This window comes from Rhea pennata, chromosome 3, assembly GCF_028389875.1.
Source record: "Rhea pennata isolate bPtePen1 chromosome 3, bPtePen1.pri, whole genome shotgun sequence".
Classification (NCBI taxonomy): Eukaryota; Metazoa; Chordata; class Aves; order Rheiformes; family Rheidae; genus Rhea; species Rhea pennata.
This window is the reverse complement of record NC_084665.1, coordinates 15981820-15992206: the sequence shown is the minus strand read 5'-3', so window position 1 is coordinate 15992206 and position 10387 is coordinate 15981820. Positions and strand designations below refer to the sequence as shown.

Below are 10387 nucleotides of genomic sequence, written 5' to 3'. Positions count from 1 at the left end.
ACTTAATCTTCTTATTAAAAAGTAACAAATATTTTACATTTTTACTTGTTCAGTAAGTGTGAACACTTATTCAAGGTAGGAGTAAGTTTTCTTTCTTATTGCACACTTGGAGCTCTGGGTACACCGCATAGGTAGAGCATGAATCTTACTTGCACGCTTGATTTTCTACTATTTGTCCCACGGTACCAAGTCACCCTGGAAGTCCTACAATGCCCAAAGAATGTGATGTGTAACAGGCAGTAGTAGAAAGATTTAAAGGATTTAAAAGAAAACGTACAAAATACCAAAAATATAGGACATGACCAATTCTCTTACTAGAACTGTGACTTGTTTCCACTGTTTTAGGTACTTGCCTCTGCTTTCAGTGTTTAAATGCTTGAAATATAAGAAACGCTATCGTAGCTTGTGGCATGTGAGTTTGAGTTGTTAGTTTGTTAGCTTTTTTCCCCAAAGATCCCCCCTCCCATCTCGTTTATCCTAGGATAAGAAATGACAGTGAAGTGGTCTAGACTTACATATTGCCAAAAGGATCGCAATCTGTCCCTGGTTCTCTCTTTCTCTATTGTGACATATTCTGTTTTTTAACTAGGCACATGATGAGATGTAATTTGAATTTACAGCATGGAAAAGAATCCCAGAGCACATTACAAACTCATCTACCAACTGCACACAGCAATCGTTTCTCTCATTTTTGAAACGCAACCACTTCTGCTGGGAAGCACACTGACTTTTAATGGAATCACAGCTGTTTAAGATGGAAAAGAAGATAGACAGCATATCCCAGAGATTTTCAAACTGTTCTGTGTTCCTTCAGTGCCTCTCAGAGCACTTCCTGATGGCCCGTGGAAAACTGCCCGAGTGTATCGTGACTCTCTTCTCCAGCTGTCTTTCCAGAGAAGAGCTGGGAGACCTGTTAAGAGGAGACTACAAGTTATGTCTGACACCTATATGAAAAAGCCATATCCAGACAAAGGGAAAATCTTTCACTAGAAGGAAAAATACAGAAGAAAACAGACAAATATAAATATGTGGAGAATTATTACAGAAAGGCACAAACTACAGAATTATTCCCTTTTTCAGAGATTCTAGAATACAGCTATTAAATGTCCACAAAATCATACAGCATTTGTTCCCAATTCAGAAATTAACTTCAGAGAATACTATTGAAGTCCCAAAGAAACCAATTAAAAGTTGTTCCTTAACTGAGGCTCAAGTCACAATTAAGTTCCAGAAGACTTTCTTACACAGTCTCCTAAGTTATGAAGAAATGAGTCACCGCAAATAATAATTTATTCCCATTTTGGCATCTGTGAATCATTCTTGCATATGATGAGTGGCCATAGCAGACTGAAGAAGCTGCTTCTAGGATCTGCAGAAATTTTCTGTAGCCAGAGAAGACATTTTGCACACTATCTCACAATACTTCCTTAGTTGCTCTGCTAGAATGCATGGAGAACTCAGCAGTACAAAAGACTAGCTTTTGCAAGCATACTTGCTGAGTCTTCATAAGAGAGATGTGAGACATAAAACTGCACAACACCAGTTTTGTCCAGGATACAGCAATTTGCAGAAGCAATAAGGGAAAAAAAAAAAAAAAAAAAAAAAAGGTAGTACATGCTATCATTTCCCTGAGGAAGGAAAGATTAAAATACATGAGGATTAACAGTAAGCTGAGAAAGAAGCAAAGTAGAGAAGCCACACATTGAAGAAAGAATCAATCAAAAGAACAAATCCCCCTTTCAAAAAAATAAAAATAAATAAATAAATAAATAAAAACCCACAATATCTACCACACTTGGCAGGAAGGAGAATAAAGGACTACATGCAAGATGCAGTCTCTTTCTGCTGCTACAGAAGAGCAACATGAGGATGTTCCCCCACCAGTTATGCTCCTTCTGTGCCACCTTTGTGGCATAGAAAAAATATCACTGAGGAACACAGAGCCAACAGCTTTTCATTACTTTAGAGTTATGGCATCAAAGGGAAGCACTGAATCAGAGCAAATCCCAGCTGCTTGTATGCCTATGACTAGCACATGATGACTTTTGTGGCATGCTACCGCTCACTAGGCAGAAGCAGAAAGTCCCTCTAAGCCCACGGAAAACCCGATCAGCTCACATTCCTTGACAGCTCCTCCAGTTAGACTCTGGATCTGTATCCATGCAAGAAAACATACAAAAAGGCAAATGTAAGTTTATCCTAACCGTTGAAACACTCTCCCAATTTCAGTACTCTGCTGCTGCTGTCAGCCCTGATTTTATCACTGCACCAGAGGTGTGATTGATAGTGGTAGAGAGATGAACAAGGTTGCCAAGAGTTCAGTCCTTTGCTGCCGCTGCCTGTGCCCTTGTTGTTTATGGGAGACAGCTGGTTGCAGGCCTGAGTCTTAGGCCACCACTTTGTATTTCACAATCCCTTCAGAGCAACAAAAGGCAGATTTTAGGTTGTCCAGAGAATTGCAGTGAAAAATAATTTAAGCAACCCATCCCTCTGCATGAACCTGAATCCTTACAACAGGCTGGCTACTGTATAAAATAGAAGAAGGAAAGTTTTATTTCATTTTTATTTTTAAACCAAACTTGTTACAAGAGTTGATATAGACTTTTCTTGATAAAAAGTACTGTATCACCCAATTCAAAAAGAAATTAAGCATGCAGTGGTAACTTTTAAAGCTTTTAGCAGTCTACAAAGATTATTTTAATAGTTTCAAAAATATAGCCAGTTCTCTTTTGATAGGCAATTTGTGTAACTTGCAAAAATTTCATTCCTCAAATACTGAGGTGAAGTGTTTTCCTGTAGGTTGGAAAAATAAATGGTGAACCAGCAAGCAATAGCAATCCATCACTTACTAAAAATTCTGCTTTTTGTTTGGATAGCTAAGCATTTTACTTTCCTGTAGCAAACACACTCGCTCATGTTGTAATTGTATTTATTTCTGCACTACATACGTGGCCATGAAAATAACATTATTAAATGAATAATACAGCTCTAATATCACTGAAGAGTAATCCTTGTGAAAAATTACTGACAGAAAATATCTTCATTCATACTTTTATTTTGACTACAAACTTCAGCTATCAATACACACACATTCATCTCTGTTCAAGGCCTAACGTGCCCAGGCTCTGTTCGGACTTGTAGATGAATTCCATTGTACCAAACAGCTTGAGTAGAAACTCAAGGCTTCCAGCCTCTGCTCTCTTTACTTCGTGTCCTCCCTCCACTTTCCTACTACACATATATGAATTGACTCAGAGTTAATAAGAATGGACTGACTATGCCATATTAACCTCAGATCAAATCCATGATGAATTTCTTCTGAGATTCAAAATATTTTCATTTTCTTGCAGCTTTTCTCTTTTTAGATTTGCCCCCAAAGGAGTATGCTGCTATAAATTACCTATTCTCAAAGTATTGAGTATATAGTGAAAATTAAGAAGTTCCAGTAGTTCTGCTGTGATATTCCCATATGAATTTTCTACAGTCCGGTTTGATCAAGATCCGAAAACACGCAATTCTAAATGGACGGAACTTCCAATTCCACACTGCAAAACTGAAAGAGAGGTCACTTACCACAATCACTGAGATGCTACTCAGCACTCTCCTTTTGATCATATTTGATAATTTGTCAGGATCAGGAAGCTGACTGTGCAGTCTGTTGGCCAATTTCCAACACCAATAAAACCTAACTAAAGCTTTTTCTTCAAATAACCTAAACAGCATGATAATATCCATTGCTTGTTATTGACCAGCAGTCAGATTAAAGGAGAAGCAAGGGAAGTTAGCCCCCATATTAGTACAAGCCTGCAAAGCATATGGTCCCTCATCACGTGATACCATTGCACCCTCACACCTTCTTATTAGCCTGGCTCCCTAGTGTATCCCTGATCTATGAACCATGGCTAAAACTATCCTATTTATAGAATTACAGAGAACTACAAACCTTGCCCAAACAGTCTAATGGGACTGTACATTGTAGTCTTGATCTGATGCTTAAGGGTCCAAGGTCAGTGAAATTTAGATGGGGTTGCATCACAGCAAGGTGTTCACCTGGACTGTATCTCAATGGTCCAAATCTAGCTCAGCTTGCTGGGCTAAAGCTTTCTCTATTGTTCCCTCAAATTCTCTCAGAGGCCTGGAGCTATCTTGGGAGGTTTTAATCATCCAGGAGCAATTCCAGCAGGCTCACTTCATTCGCCATCTGAAGAGCATGTTATTTCCGTTTCTCTGCTTCCTGGGTCTTTGTACTTCAGCCCTTATAAATATCATGGTGGTCTCCATCAGCTTTCCTGTGCCCACATCCTTTTGCAGCTCAGTACCACAGATCTTGTCCTTCAGATCTGCAAGTTTTGTCATTAATTCCCATGGACAGACACTAATTGTCTTTTAGAAAACTTTTTTTTTTTTTAAAAAAAAAAAAAAAAAACACTTCTACATCTTTAGTACTTAAATAGTACTTTTCATCTGCACAACTCAGAGGCCAAGAACCATATTAACCTCCTAATTCAAAACTTTCCCAAATTGTTAAGAACTCTGCTTACGTTCACTTACTTCAAAAACCTGGCTCAACTGTCCAAAGACTCACAAGTTAAAGACTCACTGATAAGAATGAGGGCAAACCACATCTCTCTCTCTCTCTTTCTCAGTCCCTCTATCTGTCCGTCTCTCACACACGCATACACACACTCAGAACAACTCATAATATAGAAGTTGCAAGCACAGCTACAGGATAACAGAACCAAGTATGATTTACAGTAGCATCACTCAAGGAGAGATACTTTTCATAGTGAAATAGAAGACCCAAAGATATGATATAAATTGATCCTTAGGATAATCAAAACAGGAAAGACAGACATTAGAGATAAGAAGAAATAAAAGCACTAAGTAAAAGGCAGAGTAGGCCTCTGATATAAATAAAATTTCCTCACATAAGTCAGAAGAGCTAAACAGAATTGTCCCAGCTAAGGATCATTGAGGTAAGAGAGGAGAAAAACCTTAACTCTCAAGAGTTAAGACACATTTTTAACTGTTTGAGAATTTTCATTATCCTGAATGAGACAGACATGCAGACACTTAAAGAATGCTGTTAATGTCATGTGAATACTTAGTCATCTGCGTGTACCTCATCTCTAACCATTAACTTGCTTGGTATGGTTGTGCCATCTTTTTGGTGGGTTGAGGGGGAAGATGTACTAGTATAGTTAATACAATATTCAAAGAAAATAACATTTCCTTTTCCTCATTTACTGTGATAGAACCAAAAGCATTAACCATTACATACCTAATCAAGAGAAATGGCATACTCTGCCAGGCACGAGTGTGACAGAGCAAGACAGAAGGTGCTGAGCTTTGTAACTCAGCAAAGCAAACAAGGTGTACAGCTGTGTGCTTTTTGTTCGATAGCGTGGTACTCGCTCACTTTCTCGTGCAGATGGTGTTGTATTCATTTGTTTTCACTTGCTTCATGCAAAATGAATGGAATTGGAGGCGACTTAAACTGGGATATTAAATGAGTGGAGCTGAAATAAGATGCAAGTTCTGGTACTTCAGTGTACCACGATTCATAACTTTATCTTTGAGAAGCATCTCACAAAGCAAGCACAACACTTGCATTAAAATGTCTACATTGCAGACTGCAGTACATTGTCAGACCACAACAAGCTTTAAACATGCTGAGCATTGGAAACAGCCCCGTCATGATGTTAGAGAGCTTTGGAGGACTTATTTTACGATAATTCTCTAAAAAGCCAAGACTTGCAGGATAAGATCAACAAGCTGCACATCTGCTCAAATGCCAACTAATACAGGCCCTTTTTATAAATAGGGAATTTATTAACATGCTTAAGGCATGTGTTCACAACTATATTATTATTTCCTTTACAGTAGCATCTATAGAGGCTTCCAGCTGCAATAAGGACTCCCAGCTGTGCTAAATACTATGCAGACATATAGCAAAAGACAGGTCCCATTCAGAAGAGCTTACAATCTACTGTGCTATTGTTCAGCCAGTTGTCCTTGTCAGCAAGGCTACATGCTAAACCCCATATTTTGCATCTGTGATTTTGAGTCATGACTTAAGGATTTTGTGTAGGAACACCTACTTGCTAAACTGATGCTATATTATACCTGCCAGATCCCCAGTAATTGATCTTGATGGTACATTAGTTAAACACAAGGAAATTCTAAAATCTTTATATTTCTTTAAAGCTATATTAAGTACTGTAAGGGTAACTCAGGCGCTAGTTAGCCTATTCTGCTTTACACAGTCATATGTCAGTCTTCTAAAATAAGCTATAGGATGACTCATAAACATCTAAAACATTTCCCTTGGTGTTCCGTATTTTATTACATAGCTGCCAATTATGTTAGAATGGCAGACTGCAGCAGCCTGAACAGTCATCTATTATATGAATGGTCCCATTGATTGCCATACTACAGAGGGTTATGTTTTCATATATCATACTGAATAGGATTTGTTCTTGCAGACAGCAGGGGTAAACTATTGGCAAGAGTGCTCTCATGGGTTATAGGCACCAACACTATGCTTGACCTTACTGAAAGGTTTCCCAGGCTTTGAATAACAGACCCCCTCAACCTAGCCACTGCACCTTTTTCTTTTAAAGTAGACTTGCTTATGAGAGAAAAAAAATTTTTTTTTACAGATATACAGCAATAGGTATTGTGTTCAACACAATTAACAGGACTGAGTTAAAGAAAGAAGCTTGAAAATAACCTAGGATGAACAGCAGGTTGTTTTCTAAAAATACATGGAGCAAAGGAAGGCATACAGCTTATGCAGATATACACAGTTCAGGACCTAGAGACACACAATATATTAAAATTGCTGTACTGATCCAGAGATTAAAAGGCAGTGATCTGCCCCCCTCCCCCCCCCCCAAAAAAAAAAAAAAAGATCAGAACTGTGTTCTTTATTAAGAAAAGATACAACATTTCTAAATTACAAGTAAGAGTAACATGGACAAGATAACAGATAGAAATTATGAACCGCTCAAACCATGAAAATAATTATTTCCATACAAGACATCAGTTCTTGCAATGCTTAAATTTATCACTTCCAGATGTCATGTGACTGCTTTTATTAACCCAGCTGCTATTAACCACTACCTCAGAACAGATATGAATCCCTGACAGAGCTGCAGGCCACAGATGGGTAAGATGCCTCATGAGGCAAGAGTGCTGGGGCTATAGCTTACACTATACACTTTTCTCAGCATTAAACATATTGAAGCAACCAGTACCCTTCAAAGAAAGGCAACAATATAAGCAGAGACTAAGCATTGCTCCTGGACCACCTACAATATTCAGGGACAGGTACCTTTTCCTGGCCTATCATCAGAGAGGCCTTTGAGTTGAATCTCCCCTGCATCTCCCTGGCTTATTAGTTCAGCAGTGGCAAAGTTGGTCATGGCTATTCTTAATAGGCATTCAGTTCAGTACTTAGTCAAACCAAATCCTAAAATATGAGGCAATTTTGGCTCCAGTTTAGGTAAACTAGAGCATTCCTGTCAAAGGGATTGCAAGGTTAGCCTAACTGGAAGCTCATATCGTTCCTCTACAGTGAGCTTCTAAGGAATGCATATGTACATACACATATATATGTGTGTACATATATAGATACACATACATAAATATGTATAGGAGTATTATATCACAGAGCTCGCTAGTGTGGTGGGATCAGGAATATGAAGACTTTGAACAAGCCTTCTTCCTCCGTTTTGGTGGAGTCAGAATGTCTAAGTTCAGATTGGAACAACTCTGAGATGAGTAAGAGTCAGGATAAGGTGCAGGATGCGAAGTGGCAACAACATCTTCTACCCAGAAGACTATAGGCTAAGCTGGTGCTTTATTTGCACCCTTTATCTGTAGCCTGCAAGTCTGATGGGTAGGAGAGGAGACCTATTAATATCACATAGTTTCCTATACGTATAACTTGACTGGATTTATGAAGAACAGTCCAGGCATGGCCTCTAGGACAGAGGAAGAAGGACCCTATAGGCTGGACTATGAGTTAAAGAGGGGAACTGACTACTGCCTGGTGGGAGCTGAACTGATTCCCGCCCCCCCCCCCCCCATTATAATAGGAAGGGAAGAAGCAATTTGCATGTGCAGTGGTGAAAAAATACATTTACCTCAAAGAATACCGTTAGCCCAGTAGTCATAGGCACACAGGTTTTTCTCCAACAGAAGATTTTGCCAAACATGTAGCTACTAAAATCACCATGAAGTCTAGATTCAAGTTAAAACTTGAAAACTTTTGCAAAATGAAACCTAGCAAACTTAGATCTAGCAAAAAAAAAAAAAAAAAAAATGAGTTCTGATCTGCAAGATATATTTTATGTTAATCTTACATTAGACTGACATTAAACATATACCCTGCAGTCAGCTACCTGTTGCTTACTTTTTGTCTCAGTCTTCCTCCTCAAAAAATTCCCAGTTACCATTATGTCCATCCAGTTTCCATTTCTCTTTCTCAAGTTATACTTTTTGCCTCTGTGAGAGAAAGCTAACTACATACTAGGATGGGAGAAATGAGGTAGTCTCTAGCCCTAACAGGTACTTCCCTACTGTTTCTTCACATTTTATCACTACATCCCTTGTAGCTATCCAGTCAAAAAATATTTTCCTCTTGCCTTTTCCAACATTGCTTTACTCTGGCTCAGTCCATTGTACCTTAGCTGATACCTGTGTGCTTCTCAAAACACCTCCGAGCTTGGCTGGTGTCTGCAAGCCCAGTTTTCACGGTGGGAGAATATACTGTCCCACTGGACATGTGGGCAGGTTTCCTCATAACATCTACTCCATGCAAAAGATGCAAGGCATGTAAGGCTACTGTGCCATGTTAGCTTTGCAAAAGGAACACGTGGAAGTAGAAGCTCACATGACTGTTTGGGGAAAGATCACGAAAGTGCTGAACAGTACCTCTGGTGTATTTGTCACTGTTGTACCAGGGTAGTCAACAAGCATACCTCTAGAAGTCCCGTAAGGCCGAGATGCCATAATGCTCTCCTGTGTTAAGTTACGTGGTAATTATTTTGGGGTTTACTGAGAGTTCCTTTAAAGTATGATCTAGCACTTTGCAAACACTCAGGTAAAATCATAAAGCCCAGGTTCTGAAATGGCAGCTATATATTATTCAGCTTATTTCTTACAGCTGATCAAACCTAGGACCCATTTCTGCCCCCAGACACACACAGGTGGTTCTCATCTGAAAACACAGGAAAGGCAGCACTTGGCCTGCAGTCTCACAGCATGCCTATGGCACAGAGCAGAAAAAGAGATTGGAGCCAGCAAGGACTACCCAAAACATGGGTTAAAATAATAAACAAACAAACAAACAAACCAACCAACCCTCCCTCCAGGTAGGTGAAGATGCATCTTTCTATCACATCCTCACCACATAGGGTGGAATGAAGCATAAGATTGGAAGAGTTAAAGGGAGAGTAATCATTTGTAAGAGAAGTAAATGCTTCTCCAAGGAATCAGATTCTATTATTTCTGCCATAGCATTTCTACTGAGATTAAGCAAATTAGTTAAGATCAATCTTTTGCAAGAGGTCACAGAGATCTTTTAGGACCATAAATGCCTTTGGCGGCAATGGGAATTATGCGTGTCAAGAACTTTTAGAAACTTTGCTTAACTGTGCGCTCATTTGGCCATTCAAAAATCCTTGGATCTAATCTGCAGAAAAGCTGAGCACCCACAGACACAATGGAAGGCAATGAAAGCAGTGTTCCATACAAAAAAATAAAAAAAATAACAAGAACCATATTGGTTGGACAAGCTGCCAACAACTAGTTAGTATTTCTGGTGTTAATCTCTCTTCTCTAAATTCCCAGTCTGTAAAACATGAACATTGCCATGCCTTTAACCCCATAGACTAATGTGAAGCTAAAATCAGCATCTATGGGGTGTTTGTGATGCTCCTCTGTGCGGTATCTAATAAATCTGTGGAATTGTTACCTGTTTTTCTTTGCAGTATATGTACTTACAGTAAATAATCAAGTATGGTCCACCAAAAGAGAAAAGGTCCTAGGGGAAGTGTGATTAAAGACTGAATCATAATGCATATGCACAAGAAGGCCACATTTCAGTAGCCAAAACAGATTTTCACTACAGCAAGTTACACAATTTGGATAAAATTGTATAGAAACAAAATTCACTTTGAGGAAAAAAAAATATATAAACTGCAGATCTTGACTTACTTTAATTTACAGAATTACAGAATGGTTGAGGTTGGAAGGGACCTCTGGAGATCATCTACTCCAACCTCCCCGCTCAAGCAGTGTCACGTAGAGCATGTTAGAAAAGATTGCATCCAGACGGGCCTTGAATATCTCCAGTGAAAGAGAATCCACACCCTCTCTG

The 10387-nt window shown here is 39.0% G+C and overlaps 1 long non-coding RNA gene across 1 annotated transcript in view; it reads right to left on the bottom strand.

Annotated features, from left to right (window-relative positions):
- Positions 1-774: 774 nt before the first annotated feature.
- Positions 775-10387, bottom strand: part of LOC134139142 (uncharacterized) — a 204250-nt gene continuing 194637 nt past the window's right edge. The window contains exon 6 of the long non-coding RNA XR_009958080.1: positions 775-910. This is a non-coding gene — a long non-coding RNA (uncharacterized LOC134139142). The remainder of the gene's footprint in view (positions 911-10387) is intronic.